This window comes from Triplophysa dalaica, chromosome 5 (genome assembly GCF_015846415.1).
Source record: "Triplophysa dalaica isolate WHDGS20190420 chromosome 5, ASM1584641v1, whole genome shotgun sequence".
Lineage (NCBI taxonomy): Eukaryota > Metazoa > Chordata > Actinopteri > Cypriniformes > Nemacheilidae > Triplophysa > Triplophysa dalaica.
This window is the reverse complement of record NC_079546.1, coordinates 21,194,028-21,221,967: the sequence shown is the minus strand read 5'-3', so window position 1 is coordinate 21,221,967 and position 27,940 is coordinate 21,194,028. Positions and strand designations below refer to the sequence as shown.

Sequence of the window (27,940 nt, the reverse complement as noted above, 5' to 3'; positions counted from 1 at the left end):
GTAACAAAGTCCTGCAACCGCACCTTTGCCCGAGGGCTGTTGGCTAGTCGTGATCGTATAGTGGTTAGTACTCTGCGTTGTGGTCACAGCAACCCCGGTTCGAATCCGGCTCACGACAGGGGACCATGTGCCCTTTTCGTGTTAATGAAGTCCTGCCTTTCCCTTTTTGACATCGTCCTCTTTGCAGAGTGCCTGTATTTTGTGTAGTTGTGGCCGAGTGGTTAAGGCGATGGACTTGAAATCCTTTGGGGTCTCCCCGCGCAGGTTCAAACCCTGTCGACTACGGCTGCTGTAGGGAGAGAAGACGAACAAGCCTTTATAGGCTCCCACGTGTTTCTTTACGAGCGACTCTGCTACAGATGCCACTTGTTCCTGATATAACCAGCCTAATGGCTGGTGGCCAGTACGCTCGACTGCATTTGCTCAAAGTGCAGTCGACACGCGCTTTCTGCATTTTTTAAATGCCTCTTTCATGAAGGTTCTATCAAAACTGTGAAACGAGCAGCAGGATGTAGAAACCTTTGCCAGCTGTTGTAACCGATTCCGCTTGAACTTGCAGCTTTAAAGCGAACGGAGAGATACACTGGAAAAAATTGGCCTAAAGTAGCTGCAGTTCTGTGGTAGCATGGCCGAGTTTTTATATACTCTTATGTGATTTTACAAATCTGCAGGTGGCATCGCCTCCGGCCAGAGATAGGGCTGAACACCCTTGCATCAGAAATGTGCACTGAACCCTAAGTCGACAGAACCCTGTAAGCTCTTGACTGTCTGCGAAAAGTCGCAGCGGGCCTGATGTGAAACACAATAGCGGAAGCCGGAAGCAGTAAAGGCTTTTTCGAGGTAGCGTGGCCGAGCGGTCTTAGGCGCTGGATTAAGGCTCCAGTCTCTTCGGAGGCGTGGGTTCAAATCCCACCGCTGCCAGCTGAGTCTTAACATTGCCAGTTTGCCCTCGGGCTGAGCAATGAGGGCAGCTTTTAAATCGCATCTCACTTTTATGTACCGGCAGACCGTCTGAGCCAAATTGACAGGTACAGGTGCGCTCGATGGGTTGTCGATGCAACTAGGTATATAACAATGTAGTAATCATTCAATCTAAAACAATGTGTACATATTTTGGAGCCTTTTATGTGATTTTCCAAATCTTTTCTTTAGAGGGACCTCTATGGAAAGCACGGCTAGATAAAATACCAAAGATGAGATGTCAGTGCAGTTTTTAAAACTTTTAAATGAGTTTCCCCACAATAGCGGAAGCCGGAAGCAGTAAAGGCTTTTTCGAGGTAGCGTGGCCGAGCGGTCTAAGGCGCTGGATTAAGGCTCCAGTCTCTTCGGAGGCGTGGGTTCAAATCCCACCGCTGCCAGCTGAGTCTTAACATTGCCAGTTTGCCCTCGGGCTGAGCAATGAGGGCAGCTTTTAAATCGCATCTCACTTTTATGTACCGGCAGACCGTCTGAGCCAAATTGACAGGTACAGGTGCGCTCGATGGGTTGTCGATGCAACTAGGTATATAACAATGTAGTAATCATTCAATCTAAAACAATGTGTACATATTTTGGAGCCTTTTATGTGATTTTCCAAATCTTTTCTTTAGAGGGACCTCTATGGAAAGCACGGCTAGATAAAAGACCAAAGATGAGATGTCAGGGCAGTTTTTAAAACTCGTCTGACTTTCACTTACCTGACAACTCCCACGTTACCCGGCTCAGGTGTACAATGGTTCAGGTTTGCTCGGCGAACTGCAATCTACAGGTGGCATCGCCTCCAGCCAGAGATAGGGCTGAACACCATTGCATCAGAAATGTGCACTGAACCCTAAGTCGACAGAACCCTGTAAGCTCTTGACTGTCTGCCAAAAGTCGCACACTTTGAACTTGCACTCACCTACTGTACTCAACGCCCCCGCCCGAGGGCCTAGACCTAGAACATGTCATTGCAATTCAAGGGCCCGGATAGCTCAGCCGGTAGAGCATCAGACTTTTAATATGAGGGTCCAGGGTTCAAGTCCCTGTTCGGGCGATGAGTTTCCCCACCTTTAACTTGTGAGCTCTTCTGGCCACGCCCTCTGTTGATAAAAATAAAATAATCTGTTTGCTCGTGCGTTACAGTCGACATATGGGCTTTGGGCAGGGATTTCATCGAGGTCTTGCATCAGGAATTCCGTGAGACCTCAGCAAAAGCTGCCAATCCCCTTCCTGCAGATGTTGTAACAAAGTCCTGCTACCGCACCTTTGCCCGAGGCTGTTGGCTAGTCGTGATCGTATAGTGGTTAGTACTCTGCGTTGTGGTCGCAGCAACCCCGGTTCGAATCCGGCTCACGACAGTGCACCATGTGCCCTTTTCGTGTTAATGAAGTCCTGCCTTTCCCTTTTTGACATCGTCCTCTTTGCAGAGTGCCTGTATTTTGTGTAGTCGTGGCCGAGTGGTTAAGGCGATGGACTCGAAATCCTTTGGGGTCTCCCCGCGCAGGCTCAAACCCTGTCGACTACGGCTGCTGTAGGGAGAGAAGACGAACAAGCCTTTATAGGCTCCCACGTGTTTCTTTACGAGCGACTCTGCTATAGATGCCACTTGTTCCTGATATAACCAGCCTAATGGCTGGAGGCCAGTACGCTCGACTGCATTTGCTCAAAGTGCAGTCGACACGCGCTTTCTGCATTTTTTAAATGCCTCTTTCATGAAGGTTCTATCAAAACTGTGAAACGAGCAGCAGGATGTAGAAACCTTTGCCAGCTGTTGTAACTGATTCCGCTTGAACTTGCAGCTTTAAAGCGAACGGAGAGATACACTGGAAAAAATTGGCCTAAAGTAGCTGCAGTTCTGTGGTAGCATGGCCGAGTTTTTATATACTCTTATGTGATTTTACAAATCTGCAGGTGGCATCGCCTCCGGCCAGAGATAGGGCTGAACACCCTTGCATCAGAAATGTGCACTGAACCCTAAGTCGACAGAACCCTGTAAGCTCTTGACTGTCTGCGAAAAGTCGCAGCGGGCCTGATGTGAAACACAATAGCGGAAGCCGGAAGCAGTAAAGGCTTTTTCGAGGTAGCGTGGCCGAGCGGTCTTAGGCGCTGGATTAAGGCTCCAGTCTCTTCGGAGGCGTGGGTTCAAATCCCACCGCTGCCAGCTGAGTCTTAACATTGCCAGTTTGCCCTCGGGCTGAGCAATGAGGGCAGCTTTTAAATCGCATCTCACTTTTATGTACCGGCAGACCGTCTGAGCCAAATTGACAGGTACAGGTGCGCTCGATGGGTTGTCGATGCAACTAGGTATATAACAATGTAGTAATCATTCAATCTAAAACAATGTGTACATATTTTGGAGCCTTTTATGTGATTTTCCAAATCTTTTCTTTAGAGGGACCTCTATGGAAAGCACGGCTAGATAAAATACCAAAGATGAGATGTCAGTGCAGTTTTTAAAACTTTTAAATGAGTTTCCCCACCTTTAACTTGTGAGCTCTTCTGGCCACGCCCTCTGTTGATAAAAAAAAATAATCGGTTTGCTCGTGCGTTACAGTCGACATATGGGCTTTGGGCAGGGATTTCATCGAGGTCTTGCATCAGGAATTCCGTGAGACCTCAGCAAAAGCTGCCAATCCCCTTCCTGCAGATGTTGTAACAAAGTCCTGCAACCGCACCTTTGCCCGAGGGCTCTTGGCTAGTCGTGATCGTATAGTGGTTAGTACTCTGCGTTGTGGTCACAGCAACCCCGGTTCGAATCCGGCTCACGACAGGGGACCATGTGCCCTTTTCGTGTTAATGAAGTCCTGACTTTCCCTTTTTGACATCGTCCTCTTTGCAGAGTGCCTGTATTTTGTGTAGTTGTGGCCGAGTGGTTAAGGCGATGGACTCGAAATCCTTTGGGGTCTCCCCGCGCAGGTTCAAACCCTGTCGACTACGGCTGCTGTAGGGAGAGAAGACGAACAAGCCTTTATAGGCTCCCACGTGTTTCTTTACGAGCGACTCTGCTACAGATGCCACTTGTTCCTGATATAACTGGCTGGTGGCCAGTACGCTCGACTGCATTTGCTCAAAGTGCAGTCGACACGCGCTTTCTGCACTTTTTAAATGCCTCTTTCATGAAGGTTCTATCAAAACTGTGAAACGAGCAGCAGGATGTAGAAACCTTTGCCAGCTGTTGTAACCGATTCCGCTTGAACTTGCAGCTTTAAAGCGAACGGAGAGATACACTGGAAAAAATTGGCCTAAAGTAGCTGCAGTTCTGTGGTAGCATGGCCGAGTTTTTATATACTCTTATGTGATTTTACAAATCTGCAGGTGGCATCGCCTCCAGCCAGAGATAGGGCTGAACACCCTTGCATCAGAAATGTGCACTGAACCCTAAGTCGTCAGAACCCTGTAAGCTCTTGACTGTCTGCGAAAAGTCGCAGCGGGCCTGATGTGAAACACAATAGCGGAAGCCGGAAGCAGTAAAGGCTTTTTCGAGGTAGCGTGGCCGAGCGGTCTAAGGCGCTGGATTAAGGCTCCAGTCTCTTCGGAGGCGTGGGTTCAAATCCCACCGCTGCCAGCTGAGTCTTAACATTGCCAGTTTGCCCTCGGGCTGAGCAATGAGGGCAGCTTTTAAATCGCATCTCACTTTTATGTACCGGCAGACCGTCTGAGCCAAATTGACAGGTACAGGTGCGCTCGATGGGTTGTCGATGCAACTAGGTATATAACAATGTAGTAATCATTCAATCTAAAACAATGTGTACATATTTTGGAGCCTTTTATGTGATTTTCCAAATCTTTTCTTTAGAGGGACCTCTATGGAAAGCACGGCTAGATAAAAGACCAAAGATGAGATGTCAGGGCAGTTTTTAAAACTCGTCTGACTTTCACTTACCTGACAACTCCCACGTTACCCGGCTCAGGTGTACAACGGTTCAGGTTTGCTCGGCGAACTGCAATCTACAGGTGGCATCGCCTCCAGCCAGAGATAGGGCTGAACACCATTGCATCAGAAATGTGCACTGAACCCTAAGTCGACAGAACCCTGTAAGCTCTTGACTGTCTGCCAAAAGTCGCACACTTTGAACTTGCACTCACCTACTGTACTCAACGCCCCCGCCCGAGGGCCTAGACCTAGAACATGTCATTGCAATTCAAGGGCCCGGATAGCTCAGCCGGTAGAGCATCAGACTTTTAATCTGAGGGTCCAGGGTTCAAGTCCCTGTTCGGGCGATGAGTTTCCCCACCTTTAACTTGTGAGCTCTTCTGGCCACGCCCTCTGTTGATAAAAATAAAATAATCTGTTTGCTCGTGCGTTACAGTCGACATATGGGCTTTGGGCAGGGATTTCATCGAGGTCTTGCATCAGGAATTCCGTGAGACCTCAGCAAAAGCTGCCAATCCCCTTCCTGCAGATGTTGTAACAAAGTCCTGCTACCGCACCTTTGCCCGAGGCTGTTGGCTAGTCGTGATCGTATAGTGGTTAGTACTCTGCGTTGTGGTCGCAGCAACCCCGGTTCGAATCCGGCTCACGACAGTGCACCATGTGCCCTTTTCGTGTTAATGAAGTCCTGCCTTTCCCTTTTTGACATCGTCCTCTTTGCAGAGTGCCTGTATTTTGTGTAGTCGTGGCCGAGTGGTTAAGGCGATGGACTCGAAATCCTTTGGGGTCTCCCCGCGCAGGCTCAAACCCTGTCGACTACGGCTGCTGTAGGGAGAGAAGACGAACAAGCCTTTATAGGCTCCCACGTGTTTCTTTACGAGCGACTCTGCTACAGATGCCACTTGTTCCTGATATAACCAGCCTAATGGCTGGAGGCCAGTACGCTCGACTGCATTTGCTCAAAGTGCAGTCGACACGCGCTTTCTGCATTTTTTAAATGCCTCTTTCATGAAGGTTCTATCAAAACTGTGAAACGAGCAGCAGGATGTAGAAACCTTTGCCAGCTGTTGTAACCGATTCCGCTTGAACTTGCAGCTTTAAAGCGAACGGAGAGATACACTGGAAAAAATTGGCCTAAAGTAGCTGCAGTTCTGTGGTAGCATGGCCGAGTTTTTATATACTCTTATGTGATTTTACAAATCTGCAGGTGGCATCGCCTCCGGCCAGAGATAGGGCTGAACACCCTTGCATCAGAAATGTGCACTGAACCCTAAGTCGACAGAACCCTGTAAGCTCTTGACTGTCTGCGAAAAGTCGCAGCGGGCCTGATGTGAAACACAATAGCGGAAGCCGGAAGCAGTAAAGGCTTTTTCGAGGTAGCGTGGCCGAGCGGTCTTAGGCGCTGGATTAAGGCTCCAGTCTCTTCGGAGGCGTGGGTTCAAATCCCACCGCTGCCAGCTGAGTCTTAACATTGCCAGTTTGCCCTCGGGCTGAGCAATGAGGGCAGCTTTTAAATCGCATCTCACTTTTATGTACCGGCAGACCGTCTGAGCCAAATTGACAGGTACAGGTGCGCTCGATGGGTTGTCGATGCAACTAGGTATATAACAATGTAGTAATCATTCAATCTAAAACAATGTGTACATATTTTGGAGCCTTTTATGTGATTTTCCAAATCTTTTCTTTAGAGGGACCTCTATGGAAAGCACGGCTAGATAAAATACCAAAGATGAGATGTCAGTGCAGTTTTTAAAACTTTTAAATGAGTTTCCCCACCTTTAACTTGTGAGCTCTTCTGGCCACGCCCTCTGTTGATAAAAAAAAATAATCGGTTTGCTCGTGCGTTACAGTCGACATATGGGCTTTGGGCAGGGATTTCATCGAGGTCTTGCATCAGGAATTCCGTGAGACCTCAGCAAAAGCTGCCAATCCCCTTCCTGCAGATGTTGTAACAAAGTCCTGCAACCGCACCTTTGCCCGAGGGCTCTTGGCTAGTCGTGATCGTATAGTGGTTAGTACTCTGCGTTGTGGTCACAGCAACCCCGGTTCGAATCCGGCTCACGACAGGGGACCATGTGCCCTTTTCGTGTTAATGAAGTCCTGACTTTCCCTTTTTGACATCGTCCTCTTTGCAGAGTGCCTGTATTTTGTGTAGTTGTGGCCGAGTGGTTAAGGCGATGGACTCGAAATCCTTTGGGGTCTCCCCGCGCAGGTTCAAACCCTGTCGACTACGGCTGCTGTAGGGAGAGAAGACGAACAAGCCTTTATAGGCTCCCACGTGTTTCTTTACGAGCGACTCTGCTACAGATGCCACTTGTTCCTGATATAACTGGCTGGTGGCCAGTACGCTCGACTGCATTTGCTCAAAGTGCAGTCGACACGCGCTTTCTGCACTTTTTAAATGCCTCTTTCATGAAGGTTCTATCAAAACTGTGAAACGAGCAGCAGGATGTAGAAACCTTTGCCAGCTGTTGTAACCGATTCCGCTTGAACTTGCAGCTTTAAAGCGAACGGAGAGATACACTGGAAAAAATTGGCCTAAAGTAGCTGCAGTTCTGTGGTAGCATGGCCGAGTTTTTATATACTCTTATGTGATTTTACAAATCTGCAGGTGGCATCGCCTCCAGCCAGAGATAGGGCTGAACACCCTTGCATCAGAAATGTGCACTGAACCCTAAGTCGACAGAACCCTGTAAGCTCTTGACTGTCTGCGAAAAGTCGCAGCGGGCCTGATGTGAAACACAATAGCGGAAGCCGGAAGCAGTAAAGGCTTTTTCGAGGTAGCGTGGCCGAGCGGTCTAAGGCGCTGGATTAAGGCTCCAGTCTCTTCGGAGGCGTGGGTTCAAATCCCACCGCTGCCAGCTGAGTCTTAACATTGCCAGTTTGCCCTCGGGCTGAGCAATGAGGGCAGCTTTTAAATCGCATCTCACTTTTATGTACCGGCAGACCGTCTGAGCCAAATTGACAGGTACAGGTGCGCTCGATGGGTTGTCGATGCAACTAGGTATATAACAATGTAGTAATCATTCAATCTAAAACAATGTGTACATATTTTGGAGCCTTTTATGTGATTTTCCAAATCTTTTCTTTAGAGGGACCTCTATGGAAAGCACGGCTAGATAAAAGACCAAAGATGAGATGTCAGGGCAGTTTTTAAAACTCGTCTGACTTTCACTTACCTGACAACTCCCACGTTACCCGGCTCAGGTGTACAACGGTTCAGGTTTGCTCGGCGAACTGCAATCTACAGGTGGCATCGCCTCCAGCCAGAGATAGGGCTGAACACCATTGCATCAGAAATGTGCACTGAACCCTAAGTCGACAGAACCCTGTAAGCTCTTGACTGTCTGCCAAAAGTCGCACACTTTGAACTTGCACTCACCTACTGTACTCAACGCCCCCGCCCGAGGGCCTAGACCTAGAACATGTCATTGCAATTCAAGGGCCCGGATAGCTCAGCCGGTAGAGCATCAATTCAATTCAATTCAATTCAAGTTTATTTATATAGCGCTTTTCACAATGTGTATTGTTTCAAAGCAGCTTTACAGGGGCAAACAAGAAAAACAGAAAAGTTAAAACACAGCACAGTGCATGGTATTTATACAACGAGTAAGTTCATTCTAATAAATAACATCTAATTTCTAAATAAATAAATGAATGAATGCAGTCTCCCGGTGAGCAGGCCAACACTGCCCTGCTGTGGCGAGGAACCCAAACTCCAATGATTGATTAATGGAGAAAAAAACCTCGGGAGAAACCAGGCTCAACCGGGAGGGCCAGATCCCCTCTGACGTGTCATAGCTGCACTCAGACTGGTGACATGTGATTTTAGTTTAGCATTTAATACCAAATATTGTAACTTCAGCATTAATAAGACAAATAGTCCGTCTTTGCTCTTGGTTGGGGATGTAGTGGTCTGAGCTGGGATGGTCCGATGGTCATATTTCTCTTGGCAGCTGGTGGAATTGCCTTAGATGGAGCTGGGATGGTCAGTCAGTCTGCAGCTGTATCTGGTGTAATCTCAAATTGGGGATGGGCATCTGTCGGTCGTCTGGACATGGTGGAACTTCTTCCTACCTCGGGATGGGCATCTGTCGGTCGTCTGGACATGGTGGAACTTCTTCCTACCTCGGGATGGGCATCCCGAGGCAGAGGCGGAAAGAGAATAAAGAGAATAATTAGCGTAGCTGCTGTTCATTAACTATGCATTAAGTGAAAGCTTGGCTGAAAAGATGTGTCTTTAATCTAGATTTAAATTGGGAGAGTGTGTCTGACCCTCGAATAGTATCAGGAAGGCTATTCCAGAGTTTAGGTGCTACGTATGAGAAAGCTCGTCCACCTTTGGTGGATTTTGTTATTCTAGGTATTGTCAAAAGTCCTAAGTTTTGAGATCTCAGCGAGCGTGATGGGTTGTAACGTGATAAAAGCTCGGTTAAGTAAGTAGGTGCTAAACCGTTCAGGGCTTTGTAAGTAATTAAAATAACTTTAAAATCAATGCGATACTTAATGGGTAGCCAGTGAAGCGATGATAAAACTGGGGTTATGTGATCGTATTTTCTTGACCTAGTAAGAACTCTGGCAGCTGCATTCTGAACTAACTGTAGTTTGTTTATCGATGATACAGGACAACCACTAAGTAGAGCATTACAATAGTCAAGCCGTGAGGTCACAAATGCATGAATAAGCTTTTCTGCGTCTGCAACACATAAACTATTTCGTAATTTGGCAACATTTCTAGCATCAGACTTTTAATCTGAGGGTCCAGGGTTCAAGTCCCTGTTCGGGCGATGAGTTTCCCCACCTTTAACTTGTGAGCTCTTCTGGCCACGCCCTCTGTTGATAAAAATAAAATAATCTGTTTGCTCGTGCGTTACAGTCGACATATGGGCTTTGGGCAGGGATTTCATCGAGGTCTTGCATCAGGAATTCCGTGAGACCTCAGCAAAAGCTGCCAATCCCCTTCCTGCAGATGTTGTAACAAAGTCCTGCTACCGCACCTTTGCCCGAGGCTGTTGGCTAGTCGTGATCGTATAGTGGTTAGTACTCTGCGTTGTGGTCGCAGCAACCCCGGTTCGAATCCGGCTCACGACAGTGCACCATGTGCCCTTTTCGTGTTAATGAAGTCCTGCCTTTCCCTTTTTGACATCGTCCTCTTTGCAGAGTGCCTGTATTTTGTGTAGTCGTGGCCGAGTGGTTAAGGCGATGGACTCGAAATCCTTTGGGGTCTCCCCGCGCAGGCTCAAACCCTGTCGACTACGGCTGCTGTAGGGAGAGAAGACGAACAAGCCTTTATAGGCTCCCACGTGTTTCTTTACGAGCGACTCTGCTACAGATGCCACTTGTTCCTGATATAACCAGCCTAATGGCTGGAGGCCAGTACGCTCGACTGCATTTGCTCAAAGTGCAGTCGACACGCGCTTTCTGCATTTTTTAAATGCCTCTTTCATGAAGGTTCTATCAAAACTGTGAAACGAGCAGCAGGATGTAGAAACCTTTGCCAGCTGTTGTAACCGATTCCGCTTGAACTTGCAGCTTTAAAGCGAACGGAGAGATACACTGGAAAAAATTGGCCTAAAGTAGCTGCAGTTCTGTGGTAGCATGGCCGAGTTTTTATATACTCTTATGTGATTTTACAAATCTGCAGGTGGCATCGCCTCCGGCCAGAGATAGGGCTGAACACCCTTGCATCAGAAATGTGCACTGAACCCTAAGTCGACAGAACCCTGTAAGCTCTTGACTGTCTGCGAAAAGTCGCAGCGGGCCTGATGTGAAACACAATAGCGGAAGCCGGAAGCAGTAAAGGCTTTTTCGAGGTAGCGTGGCCGAGCGGTCTTAGGCGCTGGATTAAGGCTCCAGTCTCTTCGGAGGCGTGGGTTCAAATCCCACTGCTGCCAGCTGAGTCTTAACATTGCCAGTTTGCCCTCGGGCTGAGCAATGAGGGCAGCTTTTAAATCGCATCTCACTTTTATGTACCGGCAGACCGTCTGAGCCAAATTGACAGGTACAGGTGCGCTCGATGGGTTGTCGATGCAACTAGGTATATAACAATGTAGTAATCATTCAATCTAAAACAATGTGTACATATTTTGGAGCCTTTTATGTGATTTTCCAAATCTTTTCTTTAGAGGGACCTCTATGGAAAGCACGGCTAGATAAAATACCAAAGATGAGATGTCAGTGCAGTTTTTAAAACTTTTAAATGAGTTTCCCCACCTTTAACTTGTGAGCTCTTCTGGCCACGCCCTCTGTTGATAAAAAAAAATAATCGGTTTGCTCGTGCGTTACAGTCGACATATGGGCTTTGGGCAGGGATTTCATCGAGGTCTTGCATCAGGAATTCCGTGAGACCTCAGCAAAAGCTGCCAATCCCCTTCCTGCAGATGTTGTAACAAAGTCCTGCAACCGCACCTTTGCCCGAGGGCTCTTGGCTAGTCGTGATCGTATAGTGGTTAGTACTCTGCGTTGTGGTCACAGCAACCCCGGTTCGAATCCGGCTCACGACAGGGGACCATGTGCCCTTTTCGTGTTAATGAAGTCCTGACTTTCCCTTTTTGACATCGTCCTCTTTGCAGAGTGCCTGTATTTTGTGTAGTTGTGGCCGAGTGGTTAAGGCGATGGACTCGAAATCCTTTGGGGTCTCCCCGCGCAGGTTCAAACCCTGTCGACTACGGCTGCTGTAGGGAGAGAAGACGAACAAGCCTTTATAGGCTCCCACGTGTTTCTTTACGAGCGACTCTGCTACAGATGCCACTTGTTCCTGATATAACTGGCTGGTGGCCAGTACGCTCGACTGCATTTGCTCAAAGTGCAGTCGACACGCGCTTTCTGCACTTTTTAAATGCCTCTTTCATGAAGGTTCTATCAAAACTGTGAAACGAGCAGCAGGATGTAGAAACCTTTGCCAGCTGTTGTAACCGATTCCGCTTGAACTTGCAGCTTTAAAGCGAACGGAGAGATACACTGGAAAAAATTGGCCTAAAGTAGCTGCAGTTCTGTGGTAGCATGGCCGAGTTTTTATATACTCTTATGTGATTTTACAAATCTGCAGGTGGCATCGCCTCCAGCCAGAGATAGGGCTGAACACCCTTGCATCAGAAATGTGCACTGAACCCTAAGTCGACAGAACCCTGTAAGCTCTTGACTGTCTGCGAAAAGTCGCAGCGGGCCTGATGTGAAACACAATAGCGGAAGCCGGAAGCAGTAAAGGCTTTTTCGAGGTAGCGTGGCCGAGCGGTCTAAGGCGCTGGATTAAGGCTCCAGTCTCTTCGGAGGCGTGGGTTCAAATCCCACCGCTGCCAGCTGAGTCTTAACATTGCCAGTTTGCCCTCGGGCTGAGCAATGAGGGCAGCTTTTAAATCGCATCTCACTTTTATGTACCGGCAGACCGTCTGAGCCAAATTGACAGGTACAGGTGCGCTCGATGGGTTGTCGATGCAACTAGGTATATAACAATGTAGTAATCATTCAATCTAAAACAATGTGTACATATTTTGGAGCCTTTTATGTGATTTTCCAAATCTTTTCTTTAGAGGGACCTCTATGGAAAGCACGGCTAGATAAAAGACCAAAGATGAGATGTCAGGGCAGTTTTTAAAACTCGTCTGACTTTCACTTACCTGACAACTCCCACGTTACCTGGCTCAGGTGTACAACGGTTCAGGTTTGCTCGGCGAACTGCAATCTACAGGTGGACTGTAAGTCTTTTTTTTTTGTTCCAGTACTTTTCACTTAAAAAAAATAGGGAAATTATCATTAATCATGAAAGTATAACTATCGCATTATTTAAAGCAGTTTTATTGTACTTATCACCAAAAGTACCATCACATCTTCCAGAAAGGCAAGAAACCTGTGAGTGGGGATCGATGATCAGCTTAACTTCACAGATCAAGTTGCCAGCACTGCCCGGTCCTGTAGATTTTCCCTCTACAATATTAGGAAAAATAGACCCTTTCTATCAGAGCATGCTACTTAAGTCCTCGTACAGGCTCTTGTCCTGCCCACCCCGGACTACTGCAATGCGCTATTGGGTGGACTTCCAGCTTGCACAACCAAACCTCTAAAGATGACCCAGAATGTTGCGGCAAGAGTTATCTTTAATGAACCGAAGAGAGCACATGTCACTCCTCTATTCAGTAAGCTACATTGGCTCCCTATAGTCGTTCGCATCAAATTCAAGACTCTGCTCTTGGCCTACAAGACCACCAGTGGTTGGTATATCCCTGTATCTTCACTCTCTAATGCAGACATATGTACCCGCCAGATCCCTACGCTCTGCAAACGAACAACGTCTTGTGGTTCCATCCCAAAAAGGTAAAAAATCTCTCTCACGCACCTTCTCCGGATCAGTTCCCCCTATTTGAAATGATCTGCCTGCTGCTACAAGATCAGCAGATTCTATAGCCATCTTTAAGAACCGTCTGAAAACACATCTCTTCCGTCAACAGCTGACTGATCAGTTCTGACTTCTATTTCTTCTCTACTCTTAAACCCGCCCCACCCCAAAAAAAATACCTCTAACTTAGCCTTGTATACTGTGTTAGGTTGTATGAGACCAGTCTTCTTTTTTTGATTGCACTCATGCTGTCCCAATTGCTTCGATTGCTTACCCCTCCAGTAAGTCACTTTGGATAAAACCGTCTGCCAAATGACAAAGTGTAAATGTAAATAACAAATACTGACAACTTAAACACAAGTGTTTTCTTTTTTAAACATATCGCACGCATTGAAAGAGGAAATTTAATTTACAAATAAATTCCAGAGTCAAGAGCCCAACTACCCAGATAGCAAATTTTTGTGGCCCAGATCTGGCCCACACCTTACTCCCCATACTTTACTCATCTGGCCCACATACCGTGTGGAATGATGGCACTTGTGCAGTCCGCTCCTGTTTGCCAGATTTTGGCCACAGGCATGCCAAAGCTATGCCACATGTAAAACATCAGAACAAATAAAGCAGAGCTAACCCAAATATAAAGAACAGTTCATTTCACTTCTGGCTCAGATTTATCCCAAAACCAACACCTTTCTGTGCTCCAGTTTGACAGAATTTGTTTTGAGTTTCATTATTATTATTGCAAAATCTTGAAGTTGGCCTCATGGATTTCCTTTTTTTTACCTTAGTTTTGTCATAAACAGATTTTTGACTCTTTCTACATAAATGACTTTATGAAACAGTGATGAAATATGTATTCAAGAGTCTCAGACCTTTTTAAAGATAGAATGTTTGTCATGATAAGGTAACAATTCACATGCAAAATCTTGAAGTTGGCCTCATGGATTTCCATTTTTTTACCTTAGTTTTGTCATATACAGATTTTTGACTCTTTCTACATAAATGACTTTATGAAACACTGATGAAATATGTATTCTAGAGTCTCAGACCTTTAAAAATATATAATGTTTGTCATGATAAGATAACAATTCACTTGCAAAATCTTGAAGTTGGCCTCGTGGATTTCCATCTTTTGATGTTACTTTGGTCATATACAGATTTTTGACTCTTTCTACATAAATGACTTTATGAAACACTGATGAAATATGTATTCTAGAGTCTCAGACCTTTACAAAGATATAATGTTTGTCATGATAAGATAACAATTCACACGCAAAATCTTGAAGTTGGCCTCATGGATTTCCATTTTTTTACCTTAGTTTTGTCATATAGAGATATTTTACTCTTTCTACATAAATGACTTTATGAAACACTGATGAAATATGTATTCAAGAGTCTCAGACCTTTTTAAATATATAATGTTTGTCATGATAAGGTAACAATTCAAATGCAAAATCTTGAAGTTGGCCTCATGGATTTCCATTTTTTTACCTTAGTTTTGTCATATAGAGATATTTTACTCTTTCTACATAAATGACTTTATGAAACACTGATGAAATATGTATTCTAGAGTCTCAGACCTTTACAAAGATATAATGTTTGTCATGATAAGGTAACAATTCAAATGCAAAATCTTGAAGTTGGCCTCATGGATTTCCTTTTTTTTACCTTAGTTTTGTCATAAACAGATTTTTGACTCTTACTACATAAATGACTTTATGAAACAGTGATGAAATATGTATTCAAGAGTCTCAGACCTTTTTAAAGATAGAATGTTTGTCATGATAAGGTAACAATTCACATGCAAAATCTTGAAGTTGGCCTCATGGATTTCCTTTTTTTTACCTTAGTTTTGTCATAAACAGATTTTTGACTCTTACTACATAAATGACTTTATGAAACAGTGATGAAATATGTATTCAAGAGTCTCAGACCTTTTTAAAGATAGAATGTTTGTCATGATAAGATAACAATTCACACGCAAAATCTTGAAGTTGGCCTCATGGATTTCCATTTTTTTACCTTAGTTTTGTCATATAGAGATATTTTACTCTTTCTACATAAATGACTTTATGAAACACTGATGAAATATGTATTCAAGAGTCTCAGACCTTTTTAAATATATAATGTTTGTCATGATAAGGTAACAATTCAAATGCAAAATCTTGAAGTTGGCCTCATGGATTTCCATTTTTTTACCTTAGTTTTGTCATATAGAGATATTTTACTCTTTCTACATAAATGACTTTATGAAACACTGATGAAATATGTATTCTAGAGTCTCAGACCTTTACAAAGATATAATGTTTGTCATGATAAGGTAACAATTCAAATGCAAAATCTTGAAGTTGGCCTCATGGATTTCCTTTTTTTTACCTTAGTTTTGTCATATACAGATTTTTGACTCTTTCTACATAAATTACTTTATGAAACAGTGATGAAATATGTATTCTAGAGTCTCAGACCTTTACAAAGATATAATGTTTGTCATGATAAGGTAACAATTCAAATGCAAAATCTTGAAGTTGGCCTCATGGATTTCCTTTTTTTTACCTTAGTTTTGTCATAAACAGATTTTTGACTCTTACTACATAAATGACGTTATGAAACAGTGATGAAATATGTATTCAAGAGTCTCAGACCTTTTTAAAGATAGAATGTTTGTCATGATAAGGTAACAATTCACATGCAAAATCTTGAAGTTGGCCTCATGGATTTCCATTTTTTTACCTTAGTTTTGTCATATACAGATTTTTGACTCTTTCTACATAAATGACTTTATGAAACACTGATGAAATATGTATTCTAGAGTCTCAGACCTTTAAAAATATATAATGTTTGTCATGATAAGATAACAATTCACTTGCAAAATCTTGAAGTTGGCCTCGTGGATTTCCATCTTTTGATGTTACTTTGGTCATATACAGATTTTTGACTCTTTCTACATAAATGACTTTATGAAACACTGATGAAATATGTATTCTAGAGTCTCAGACCTTTACAAAGATATAATGTTTGTCATGATAAGATAACAATTCACACGCAAAATCTTGAAGTTGGCCTCATGGATTTCCATTTTTTTACCTTAGTTTTGTCATATAGAGATATTTTACTCTTTCTACATAAATGACTTTATGAAACACTGATGAAATATGTATTCTAGAGTCTCAGACCTTTACAAAGATATAATGTTTGTCATGATAAGATAACAATTCACACGCAAAATCTTGAAGTTGGCCTCATGGATTTCCATTTTTTTACCTTAGTTTTGTCATATAGAGATATTTTACTCTTTCTACATAAATGACTTTATGAAACACTGATGAAATATGTATTCTAGAGTCTCAGACCTTTACAAAGATATAATGTTTGTCATGATAAGGTAACAATTCAAATGCAAAATCTTGAAGTTGGCCTCATGGATTTCCTTTTTTTTACCTTAGTTTTGTCATATACAGATTTTTGACTCTTTCTACCTCAATGACTTTATGAAACACTGATGAAATATGTATTCTAGAGTCTCAGACCTTTACAAAGATAATAATGATAATTATTGTCATGATAATGTTTATCATCTAATGTTTAGATAATGTTTGTCATGATAAGGTAACAATTCACATGCAAAATCTTGAAGTTGGCCTCATGGATTTCCTTTTTTTTACCTTAGTTTTGTCATATACAGATTTTTGACTCTTTCTACCTCAATGACTTTATGAACCAGTGATGAAATATGTATTCTAGAGTCTCAGACCTTTACAAAGATAATAATGATAATTATTGTCATGATAATGTTTATCATCTAATGTTTAGATAATGTTTGTCATGATAAGGTAACAATTCACATGCAAAATCTTGAAGTTGGCCTCATGGATTATATTTAAATTCATAAGTTTTGTTATGAACTTAGTTATAACCGATAAAGAGGACATTTAGAGAAATGATTGTGCGATAGTTTAACGGGTGTATTTCCAGACTTTGACATTTGATGATCATGCACAGTAAGGAAAATATATTTAGCTATTTATTTACAATGTATGTTCTGCAGTTATCCTATCGGATGCTGCCCTATAATCTGTGCATTCAGATCATCTTCTCCTCATGCGCTCAAAGTGTGATGGTGAGACAGCGTTGATTAAATATTCAGATTGAATTTTTATGGTAGATTTGAGTTGGATTTTACAAGAGGTGCATGAAACAAACATCACTGAATACAAGCGCAAATAACTCTGTATATTTAATCTTTGTGAAGAGAATATTTAAGCAAAAATAAAATGTGTGTAAAAATTAATGCTAATAATCGCTTTTTATCACATTTACTTTCTGCAATCTAGCTTGAGTTTACTAACTCACCATCTGTGTCGCCAAACTGCTCCTAAATATCCGTACGCATGGGTCAGAGTTTGTGTACAGGTGCGCAAAATGCTTCCACCAAGTTTCTTTTAACAAATCCCATCTTTTAGTGGGCAGTGGCGTACGCCCCCCTCAGGGCATGTTTTATTGCGTACGCAACGGTTACATATGATGCCCTGGTTCTTGATTTGAGGAGCTGGTAGATTCATTAAATTGAGGATATTACAGAGCTGGTTGTCTCACAAGGCAAGTACTGCAAAGTACTGTGATCTTTAATGTCTGAAATTGATGAGAGGTTCATAAATTAGTTTCCAAACTCTGTATCACAGCATTTATGTTTGCAAAAATTGTGGCATCATTAAGGATATTTTTGTGTTTTTGACACATTCTTATACCATAATTGGCCAAAACCAAATTCAGAATAGCCATCTCTTGCTCCCAGCACTCTGGGTCCCGATTCATAAGACGCCTAACGCTGGGTCCTTTCTAAATCCCCCACGAGAGAGTGTGCGAGAGGCCAGCGAGGGAAACACAGGACACCAGACTGCACGAGCACGGATCGGACGACAGCACACAACGAGCACCCTGGACATCACAGTTTTGGACATTATTTTATGTTTTATAATAAATTCCCCACCGGGGTTGCTATGCCTTATCAGTTGTGTCTGTCGTATTCTCTTACCCCGTCACACTTGACTTGACTTGATAAAGGCTACAGGTTTCAGTTGGAGCAATGCGTATAGGCTATAGCTGAAATAAATTGTTTTAATGATAAAAACGCATACTAAAACAATGTGAACAAAGTCAACAAACAGAGAATGAATGACCATGAATTCACAGGTTTGATGATAGGCAAAAAAAACAAACAACCTGAACAAAGTCAACAAACACGGTTATGACCACGAATTCACAGGTTTAATGATAGGCTAAAAAACTAATAACGTGAACAAAGTCAACCACAGAATTAATGACCATGAATGGACCTTGAAATGAAGATTGGCCCATCCTTCTAATCAGGCCTACTTCTATAATGGTTTGTGCATTAGTTGATGGAATGCAGTAATAATAGCCTAATAATAAAAAAACTGATCCTGTAAAACTGCAGCAAAATAATACAAATGGACTGTATCTAACCATGGAGGTAAACACGTAGCCCCAAGACCTAATATAAAAAAAACAGCAAGATCGAAGAAAAAACAGAAGGCATTATTGTTGGTGTATGCTGTTTTTTTACGAAGGCGTCAAAACTGGAAGAATTGAATCAATGGAAATCTGTGCGGGAAGGATCGATGGTCATCCTCTTTTGTAAAGGTACGGTATATGTTGTTTATCCTTGTACTTCCTAGCGAGTAAAAGTAGAGTAATTCATTAATCTCCCCACTAAACAGGGTTCGAGTTAGAAGGGAGTTTTCGGCATGAAAGCCGAAAACTCAAATATCTGTGGGAGTCTCTGAAAATACAGCAGCATAATATTTAAATTACAAATAAAGCCTGATGTAACAGGCAGGTTGTGATCGAGTTTTAGTCAATGTATATAGTCTACATATAAACACATCACATTTACATATTTAGGAAATATTTACATGTACATTAAAAATAAAAGTTTATTTATTTTCATTCTTAAATATATACAGTATATATAGACATATATGTGTATGTTTTATGAATACAAAATTAATATGTACAGTACACAGACTAATATTATGTAAACACAAAACTTTTATTATGGATGTGATTAATCGTTTGACAGCCCTAATAGTGAGTAAACTGGGGTTTGGTGATATTTTGTGTTGAATTTGGGGAAAACAATTGTTGTTTCAGTTGAGTTGAGCTATTGAAAATACCCTTGTTTGGTTATTTTATCAAAAAAACTTAAAAGTGTGTGAATCTTGCTCAAAAACCAACACTTCCGGATACTTTTGCCCATCACTGTAAATATGTATTTACACACACACTACCGTTCAAGTTTAGGGTCACCTGCCCATTAATGCATTAAACTCCATTATAACCAGGTTCATGAAAATATGATCTTGAATGCTCTACGGTCATAATAAGTATACGGAAATCAGTCAAGATGTACTCAACAAGTATGGGCAGATTTTAGTGTTTAATGATAACCATTTCCAATGTCTAATTAAAAGGGATTGGGAGAATTCCAAGCGTGCAAAATTCTGTGGGAACACAATACAAGTTGGCTACTTTAAAGAGCCTAAAATGAATAACATGATGCTTTGTTTACTCTTTTATAGTTTCGCGTACACAACCAAGTGTGATTATTATACAAAGCTTTGTTTTAGAAACGTTTACATTTTTAGACATTTTAAAGCATTCAACTTCTCTATTGATAATCACATATGGCGCACTTGGTATTCATTCTCTTAAACAAAAATTAGACATTCAAAGCCAACAACTCTCAAAGCTATCCCACATGTGTTCCGCACATCTTGACTGATTTTTGTGCACTAATAATGATCTTGGAGCATTCCAGTTGACTATTTAGTAGTAATCTGTAAGACTTTTGAGTGAATAAATACTAATTCACTAAGGGCATTGTAATGACGAGATAATCATTTGAAGCAATAGCCTACTTATGGCTGAGGAGGGCCCGTGATGCCATCCTGTGGAAGGCCCTCTTCGTGTTAAAATCAACCCACAGCTGCACACTATCAATCATATATATATATATATTGTTAACATTGTTAACACTGTGAATAAATAGGTACATCCATCCATCCATTTTCTACCGCTTATCCGAACTACCTCGGGTCACGGGGAGCCTGTGCCTATCTCAGGAGTCATCGGGCATCAAGGCAGGATACACCCTGGATGGAGTGCCAACCCATCGCAGGGCACACACACTCACTCATTCACTCACGCACTCACACCCTACGGACAATTTTTCCAGAGATTAAATAGGTACATTCTTTTTTTTATTTATTACGTGCAAGGAATTGGCCCTGTTACATGGCCAACTCTAAAGGTTGGCTTGAAGAGGAGGTGACCTCCAGGCTCTCCACCACCGCTGGCTAATTGAGGAAAGGTATGTAAATGTTAAAATCAGAAAACAAGAAAAAATAAGTATATATACAGGATATTTATTGTACACATGTACCTGAAAATTTGTATGAAAAAGTTACCATGTGAAAAGGGGAAGCCCATATTGATGTCAGACATTGGACTCAAGTATTGAGGTGGTGGTGATGTTGACTGCGCTGAGCTATTGATTGCTAGATGAACATTGAGGGAAAATGATAACAAGAGAGGCAGATTGTTGGACAAGGAGAGAAAGGAACAGGACAGAACATCACCTTTGTGCTTTCATTTGTATTGTAATTTTGCTACAGAGTATGATTCCTACCATTGAAGGGGTCTGACTCCCTCCTAACATTCCAGCTTATGTCTGTATAGGTTTGTTGTCCTATGTTTTTCTGTCCTATGTTGTCCAGAGACTCCTGATCCATGTCCACTGCGATTCTTTTGGATAAAGGGATAACTGTGAATAAACATATTGCAGTGGTACAAATCACTGGACTGTACATTGTTGCAGTTGGCAATCAAATCAAAACTAGTGTAGCCTATGTCCGTAGGAAAAGGGAAAAATAGGTCTAAGCTACCCAATGAGGACAATGACAAAGGATGATATCAGATGTGAAGGGTATAAGTAGTGTTGGTATTATGTATAATCATCTATGTTTCGTCAATTTTACTTATAATAATTTATGCTTGTTGCTTATTCATATATAAAATGTTTAGGAGTAGAGGCATGTTTAGCTCACACACATCCTGCTCTGATAATTGGGGAGCGACTGCTGCAGAGTGTTTGGCTGCCACAAGCAGATACTTTTTAGAGTTTGTGAGGTTCCTTATACACCTCAAATATGTGATAACTATGTTTAAATCGTGTCTGCGAAAGATCGGAATTCAAGGAGGAGCTTGTCCTGAAGCGGGAGATGTTTATCACGGTTTATAAATGTGGGGGTCAAGGGAGAGACGAGCAGTCACAGAGTGCCTGGACATAAGACTCGCATAGAATTGTATAAACAGGGACAGCTGGACAATCTGATTGTTAATGTCCATGTAACGTAAAGCGCCTATAGTCAATGATGACACAATCTTTAGCTACACGTAGGCTATGGCCGCCTCATTGCACTAGCAGAGAGCTGTGAGGATCGTGTCGAGGTTTTTCTTCTGCTAGTGCAACGAGGCCGTTAGAGATCTACATAAGCTGCAGGTTGTGGCATCAGTGACTGACACTGTTATATGATGGCTAGCTGGCAGCATACAATTAAAGCGAGTGTTTTAATGGTTGGTCGAGGTGTAAAATTAAGCTCACAATGTTGCATGTCATTTCCATGAATGTGTGCCTGCAATTCTCGGCGCTTTAACAGCATAAAGCTAAGACTACCTTTAAAAATTCAGCACAATAGCGCAAATATATGTGCCATGATATTAAAAAGTTGATTCGGTTATCCTATAATTAGGTTTATTCTGTGCAACACTCATATTTGTATATGCTAGCGCAGTAGCGCTATAGCAGATGCGGCTTTAACATCAAACGGCTAACACAGATCTGTGGTGCACAAATAACAGTCTGCTATCTATAAAGCAAACAGCATTTCACTTGCACATTCAAGTAGGCAGTAAATTAGAATACACAAATGGAGATAGATGTACATAGTAAACATATAGAATAAACATAAAAACGTACTTGTGGTATAGCTGGTCAGTTTGAATTTCCGAGGGTTCTGAATGAGAGAAATCTGCGTCGACGGTTTGGTTTGCTGATTTTTTTTGGTGCTTCTGGCTGAAGTTCGTATTACGAATGTGGGCCGTATCTGCAAGACGACAGTCAAGCGAGAACCAACGTTCACTTGGCACTTTTGGCGATGTCGTAAAACGGACCTGCATCACAAAATGCTGTTGCTGTATTTTTAAACACTGATAATAATGCTCAGCTTAATGACAATGGATTTTTCTCATGCTCTAGATTGATGGAAAAAAATATATGCAGACAGGTAACCATGTTTTTTTGAAAATGTTTATTTCACGGAGTTCTTCACACAGTTTGAGAAAAGTATTTCGGATGTGTTCCACATCAGGTAGCCTATGTGAAAACAGTATCGGCTCAGATTCATATTGCAGATCTGGAACAAATCAGTGTCAGACACAACTAATGTCTTTCGATTACCTATGGGAAAAATTATCTGGGCCAGATCCGTAAAACGACATAAATATTGAACTGATTGCAGTTTGATTGTTTAAGCTGAAACATCTATCTGGCAAGGATCTGGTTCACAATCAGAAAACGTATCTGAGCTAGAAACGGAGGCAAAGGGCTTAAAACAGATTTGGGCCAAATGTAACGGCTATCTGGGTTTATTTTTTCATTTATTTATTTTTAATTTAGTTATGTTTGGAATTCAATACACTATGACTTGTCATAATTAACCTGACTAACCAGAGAACTGATCTTGTTACACAGCATCAGAAATGTTGTTATGGTCATTCTTAAACGTCTGAGCAGTCCTCAAGTATTTCTGTAATAGACTCTTAGAACTGTCACAACTGTGTTTCCCTCACAGCAGGAAACCACAAAAGCACCGTTTTATAATATATTTTATATATGAAAATGATTATATTCAGTGGCTTCTCTTACTTTTCCTAGTGATATTTAGTGGCAGTCTATTAGGAAAATACGGTTGACCATAGCTGTACGGAAACAATGCTTATTCGCAAATGTTTTATGTGATATTCCAATTTTGGAAAGCCGGCTACTGAGAAGAGATCGTAAAGGACGAACATGAGTGGGTATATTTTAAAGTTCGAAACACCAATAATATTAATTAAATATGAATCTTATATAGTCAAAACGCCTCTACTGTTTGGGAAGATACGCATGCAGTCAACGGAAGCTCACAGAGCGGAGTTTGGCAAATGTATAAATCCCCTTTACTCACTACATTACAGATGCAAACTCACGTCATTAGAGGGGCTTCTGACAGTTGTGAAATGGCTGACATGGATTTTGTTGAGAGGGTAACTGTGTTTTATGTCATATGGAAAGCATGAAAAACAGCGTAAACTCGTTCGGTAACGTGTCTGGGTCAATCAGATCCTTTGGAGACGCACCCATCTTGGTGAGTCCTTACGATTGGTAATGACATTACGTGCCCACAGCGTGCCACTAACTGTAGGTCATGTTATTATCAATATAGTAGGAATATAGTACCTAACTGGACCATCCTTGGTTATCTTGTATCTTCAGGAGTTTGTGCAGGCGATGTCATGAATTGGTCATTTAATGGTAATGAAATTATGTGCCTGGGACATGCCAGCCACTTTGTCAGCTGTTAAGTCATGAAATTGGCAAAAATGACCAATTACGTAATGTATATTTGTAATAATTTGACTCAGACACTCCTTAACTCTTTCTCCGACTGCCTTTTTAAAAATGGTTGCCAGTGTTTTTCACCAAATTTGAATGGCTCATAGTAAATTGTCTGTAAATAATATATGGACAAACAATATGTCAAATGAAAGAACATAGTCTCAGCTTTTAAACAAAAGAAACCATATTCTTATATCTTAATTTGTTTGTTTTTTATCACTCCGTAGATGTGGGTAGGTTTCTTAAAAAATGAATCACTTTGATTAAACAGCTGAGATAATTAAAGTTTTTTGTCAAAGATTCCGCCCAGATTACACTCCTGTAAATCATTAAAAACCGATAAAACACATACAGAAGGGAAAATACATATTTTACACATCATCATTTTTATCAGTAAGGGGATTTCTATGTAGCCATCAAGAAAAATGTTGAATTCATACAAAGAAATCAGAACATTTGAGTATACAAGTTCAGTCATAATAAATAAAGTGAAATGACACAGGGAATAATTATTGAAGACATGAAGGTAACAAGGTGCAAAATGGAATAGAAAGCCAGAAGATCACCTGAAATCGGTCAGTATTGAGAGAGAAACCTTGCCCCCTACAGTACTAATTGATATAAGCTGATTTAGTCCTAATTGATGGCCCATAAAGGCTTCTCATTACCTAGGAGGCAGACAGGAAAGACTTCATGATGGGTAAAAGCAAAGAAGACTCTGTAGATCTTCGTAATCTTATCGTTGAAAAGCAATTTGATGGAAATGGTTATAGGCGTATTTCCAGAATGCTGAATGTTCCTGTGAGCACTGTGGGGACCATTATCCGGAAATGGAAAGAGCATCAGTTTACCATAAACCGGCCAAGATCAGGTGCTCCACGTATAATCCCTGTCCAAGGAGTCCAAAGAATAATCAGGAGAGTTCTCCAAGAGCCAAGAACCACTCAGGCAGAACTTCAGGAAGACATTGCATCAGCAGGTACTGTTGTTTCAAAGAAAACTATAAGCAATGCACTGAACCGCCATGGCATCCATGCATGCTCACCACACAAAGACTCCATTGCTGAACAAAAAGCATGTTGAGCCTCGGTTAAAGTTTGCAAAAGAGCATTTGGAGAAGCCTGTGGATTATTGGGAGACTATAGTATGGTCAGATGAAAGAAAAAATGAACTTTTTGGCAGTCATTCTACACACCATGTTTGGAGAAGAAATGGGGCTGCCAACCACCCCAAGAACACCATACCAACAGTTAAGTTTGGGGGTGGAAGCATCATGGTTTGGGGCTGCTTTTCAGCAAGGGGTACTGGCAGACCTCATATTATTGAAGGCAGGATGAATGGAGAAATGTACCGGGACATTCTGGATAAAAATCTGCTGCCATCTACCAGAAAGCTGAAAATGAAAAGAAGGTGGACATTTCAGCAAGACAATGATCCCAAACACAAAGCCAAGGACACAATGAAGTGGTTTCAAAGAAAGAAAATCAAGCTGCTTGAATGGCCCAGTCAATCACCTTACCTAAGTCCCATAGAAAATCGATGGAGAGAACTTAAGATCAAAGTTCGAAAAATAGGCCCAAGGAACATTCAAGATTTAAAGACCATTTGTTGGAAGAATGGGCCAGAATCACTCCTGAGCAATGCAGACGACTGGTCTTTCCATACAAGAGGCGTCTAGAAGCTGTAATCACCAACAAAGGCTTTTCTACAAAGTATAAAATAAAGTGTGTTCAATACTATTACATTTCACTTTATTTATTATGACTGAACTTGTATACTTACATTTTCTGATTTCTTTGTATGAATACAATATTGGGCTTGATTGCGACATCTGGTGGAAATTTCATATCAATAGCCCATTTAGAAATCCCCTTACTGATAAAAATGCTGATGTGTCAAATACTTATTTTCCCCGCTGTATGTTCAAGGTTCTGGGAAACAGTACTTTTTCCCAAAGGTCTGTAACAGCGCCATTGCTGTATAACAGTACAAACAGTGATTGCGGTAATAACTCGTCTTTGGCGGGGAACCGTTTTTTTTAAATGATGCGATAACTCATCAGTGGCGGTGAAAGAGTAAAGGTAGATCTCATGATGAGGTAGATCTCATCACATTAGTATATGGCTTCGGTTTATTGATAAATCATCAAAAGTAATCATACAAACATAACAGTCAGAAGTCTTCACCACAAGGTTTAGCCTCGTACAACATCTGAGTTCCCCTTTTATACAGCTCATCATACAAAGGGGTCGTGTGCCAGGATATACATCCCTTATACGGGCACTACACACTGTGGCACACATCTCCTCCCTAAGCACAACAGATCTCATGAAGCAGCGACACCTTTTAACCACAATGGAGATAAGATCTCAGGTTTATCGCAGTTGATATCTGTTTCCCCCATAAATGTTCATATAAATGTCTTCACTCACACTATGTTCCAAGGAATTCATCGCTGAGCTTTACACCCTCATTCCTCTGAGCGGTGGTGTCAAGATAATAGTCTGCATCTATCTTAATTTTGCAGAAGTGAATAGGAAATTTAAATGGTGCTTCCAATAACGACTGCTGGTTAACTACAACATGTCTGTATCATGTATTCAGTACGCATGAGTTCTCTACATAGCGTGCCGTTCACACTCACGTCTTGCCCAAAATAACTCACACAGTCACTACATCCAAGTGAATGTAAACAGCGACATGTATCAGTAGCATATATGTGACCAGTTCTTTAAGCGCAAGATCTCATTTGTCTCTTGTCTGCAGAACTCCAACACAACTGTATCTCACATATGACCCCCAAAAAAACAAACACTCTGTCTTTATTTGGTCATTTGGGATCGGAGGTACCAGAGTAGTGCACAACTTTTTTTGGTAGGACTACACCACTGCAGTTGACAGAGTTAATTTGTTTATTAATGTCTGTGTCTGCTGCATCATGGGTAATCTGCCGATCTGTGGTTTGTAAGAAGTGTGAAGATGACCTCACTCATGTCCTGCTTTTGTGTGTGTGTGGAGACAGAAGAAGAACGGAGGTGTGATCAGCTTTAATGAAGGCTGTGCGTCTGCTCTGCTCGGGCAGGAAAGTCTTGTGTTGAATGAATTTGTAGAAAACCTTCATTATGTTAGTCCTGTTAAAGTCTCTGACAACAAAAGTCATAACTGAGCACTGTGTCCTATTATTTTAAAACAACAGAAGTATTTTACAAATATCACCATTAAACTACAGAATGTGTTCTAGTCTATAATAGTGTCATGACTCAGTCGATGAGAAAAGAGGAAATGAGAAACACAGGAAGAGCTACAAATGTTCTCATGAAGAAATATAAGTAGATGATGAGAAGAGACTCAGTAAGAGAAACACAACATGACTGAGAAGAGTGATATATGTCTGCTGGGACTGATCCTTCTCTCTTCACTATTCACAGGTCAACTATACAACACATTTATTTCATCAGATTTCATTTCATTACTCTCACTGACATTCTGAGAAACATGTTCAGTTTCATCTCATGTAACATTTATTATAGACTTCATGTGTCATGAACAGTGTTGTGTAAGACATGAAAAAACTATCTTAAGAAATAAGCATGGTTACATTTATTGCATATGTATAATGTGTTCAAGTACGTCAATGTTTTAGATGTTCTAGACTGTGTATAGCGCTGCTCAAACGTGATATTTGGTTGCTGGAAGAAGGACTCCTTTGGTGTACATCTGAATTTAAATTTGAGGGTCACAACTTCACAAATAACTGAAGAGGTTCTGTCACAGGACAAATTACATTCCATCTCAAATTGCACGGCAGTTTAACATAATTCAGTCCATTCCTCGACTACTTAAACAAACAAAGATTAATTGTGATGTCTCAAACATGTGGACAAACTTGTCAATGACAGGCTAGTTGTATGTCCTCTTATTGCTAGGGCACAAAAGATGGAAGGTCTTGTTTTTTTGGGTTGTTCTCGCTGGATCAGAAGGATAGGTTCTTAATGCTCCCAGTCTGTCATCCGTCTGAAAATGATGAGAACTCTGCAGA

General features: G+C 41.7%; 17 non-coding genes across 17 annotated transcripts; all 17 read left to right on the top strand.

The window, feature by feature from the left end:
* The first annotated feature begins 203 nt into the window (after nucleotides 1–203).
* On the top strand, nucleotides 204–285 carry trnas-uga (transfer RNA serine (anticodon UGA)). Its single transcript has one exon. It is a non-coding gene; the product is annotated as a tRNA-Ser (tRNA).
* A 554-nt stretch (nucleotides 286–839) lies between these two features.
* Nucleotides 840–921, top strand: trnal-aag (transfer RNA leucine (anticodon AAG)). Its single transcript has one exon. It is a non-coding gene; the product is annotated as a tRNA-Leu (tRNA).
* A 355-nt stretch (nucleotides 922–1,276) lies between these two features.
* Nucleotides 1,277–1,358, top strand: trnal-aag (transfer RNA leucine (anticodon AAG)). The gene has a single exon. It is a non-coding gene; the product is annotated as a tRNA-Leu (tRNA).
* A 583-nt stretch (nucleotides 1,359–1,941) lies between these two features.
* On the top strand, nucleotides 1,942–2,014 carry trnak-uuu (transfer RNA lysine (anticodon UUU)). The gene has a single exon. It is a non-coding gene; the product is annotated as a tRNA-Lys (tRNA).
* Nucleotides 2,015–2,403: 389 nt separating this feature from the next.
* On the top strand, nucleotides 2,404–2,485 carry trnas-cga (transfer RNA serine (anticodon CGA)). The gene has a single exon. It is a non-coding gene; the product is annotated as a tRNA-Ser (tRNA).
* A 554-nt stretch (nucleotides 2,486–3,039) lies between these two features.
* trnal-aag (transfer RNA leucine (anticodon AAG)) lies at nucleotides 3,040–3,121 on the top strand. The gene has a single exon. It is a non-coding gene; the product is annotated as a tRNA-Leu (tRNA).
* Nucleotides 3,122–3,815: 694 nt separating this feature from the next.
* On the top strand, nucleotides 3,816–3,897 carry trnas-cga (transfer RNA serine (anticodon CGA)). The gene has a single exon. It is a non-coding gene; the product is annotated as a tRNA-Ser (tRNA).
* A 546-nt stretch (nucleotides 3,898–4,443) lies between these two features.
* On the top strand, nucleotides 4,444–4,525 carry trnal-aag (transfer RNA leucine (anticodon AAG)). Its single transcript has one exon. It is a non-coding gene; the product is annotated as a tRNA-Leu (tRNA).
* Nucleotides 4,526–5,108: 583 nt separating this feature from the next.
* On the top strand, nucleotides 5,109–5,181 carry trnak-uuu (transfer RNA lysine (anticodon UUU)). The gene has a single exon. It is a non-coding gene; the product is annotated as a tRNA-Lys (tRNA).
* A 389-nt stretch (nucleotides 5,182–5,570) lies between these two features.
* Nucleotides 5,571–5,652, top strand: trnas-cga (transfer RNA serine (anticodon CGA)). Its single transcript has one exon. It is a non-coding gene; the product is annotated as a tRNA-Ser (tRNA).
* Nucleotides 5,653–6,206: 554 nt separating this feature from the next.
* Nucleotides 6,207–6,288, top strand: trnal-aag (transfer RNA leucine (anticodon AAG)). Its single transcript has one exon. It is a non-coding gene; the product is annotated as a tRNA-Leu (tRNA).
* A 694-nt stretch (nucleotides 6,289–6,982) lies between these two features.
* On the top strand, nucleotides 6,983–7,064 carry trnas-cga (transfer RNA serine (anticodon CGA)). Its single transcript has one exon. It is a non-coding gene; the product is annotated as a tRNA-Ser (tRNA).
* Nucleotides 7,065–7,610: 546 nt separating this feature from the next.
* trnal-aag (transfer RNA leucine (anticodon AAG)) lies at nucleotides 7,611–7,692 on the top strand. Its single transcript has one exon. It is a non-coding gene; the product is annotated as a tRNA-Leu (tRNA).
* Nucleotides 7,693–10,007: 2,315 nt separating this feature from the next.
* trnas-cga (transfer RNA serine (anticodon CGA)) lies at nucleotides 10,008–10,089 on the top strand. Its single transcript has one exon. It is a non-coding gene; the product is annotated as a tRNA-Ser (tRNA).
* Nucleotides 10,090–10,643: 554 nt separating this feature from the next.
* trnal-aag (transfer RNA leucine (anticodon AAG)) lies at nucleotides 10,644–10,725 on the top strand. Its single transcript has one exon. It is a non-coding gene; the product is annotated as a tRNA-Leu (tRNA).
* Nucleotides 10,726–11,419: 694 nt separating this feature from the next.
* trnas-cga (transfer RNA serine (anticodon CGA)) lies at nucleotides 11,420–11,501 on the top strand. Its single transcript has one exon. It is a non-coding gene; the product is annotated as a tRNA-Ser (tRNA).
* Nucleotides 11,502–12,047: 546 nt separating this feature from the next.
* Nucleotides 12,048–12,129, top strand: trnal-aag (transfer RNA leucine (anticodon AAG)). Its single transcript has one exon. It is a non-coding gene; the product is annotated as a tRNA-Leu (tRNA).
* Nucleotides 12,130–27,940: the final 15,811 nt, after the last annotated feature.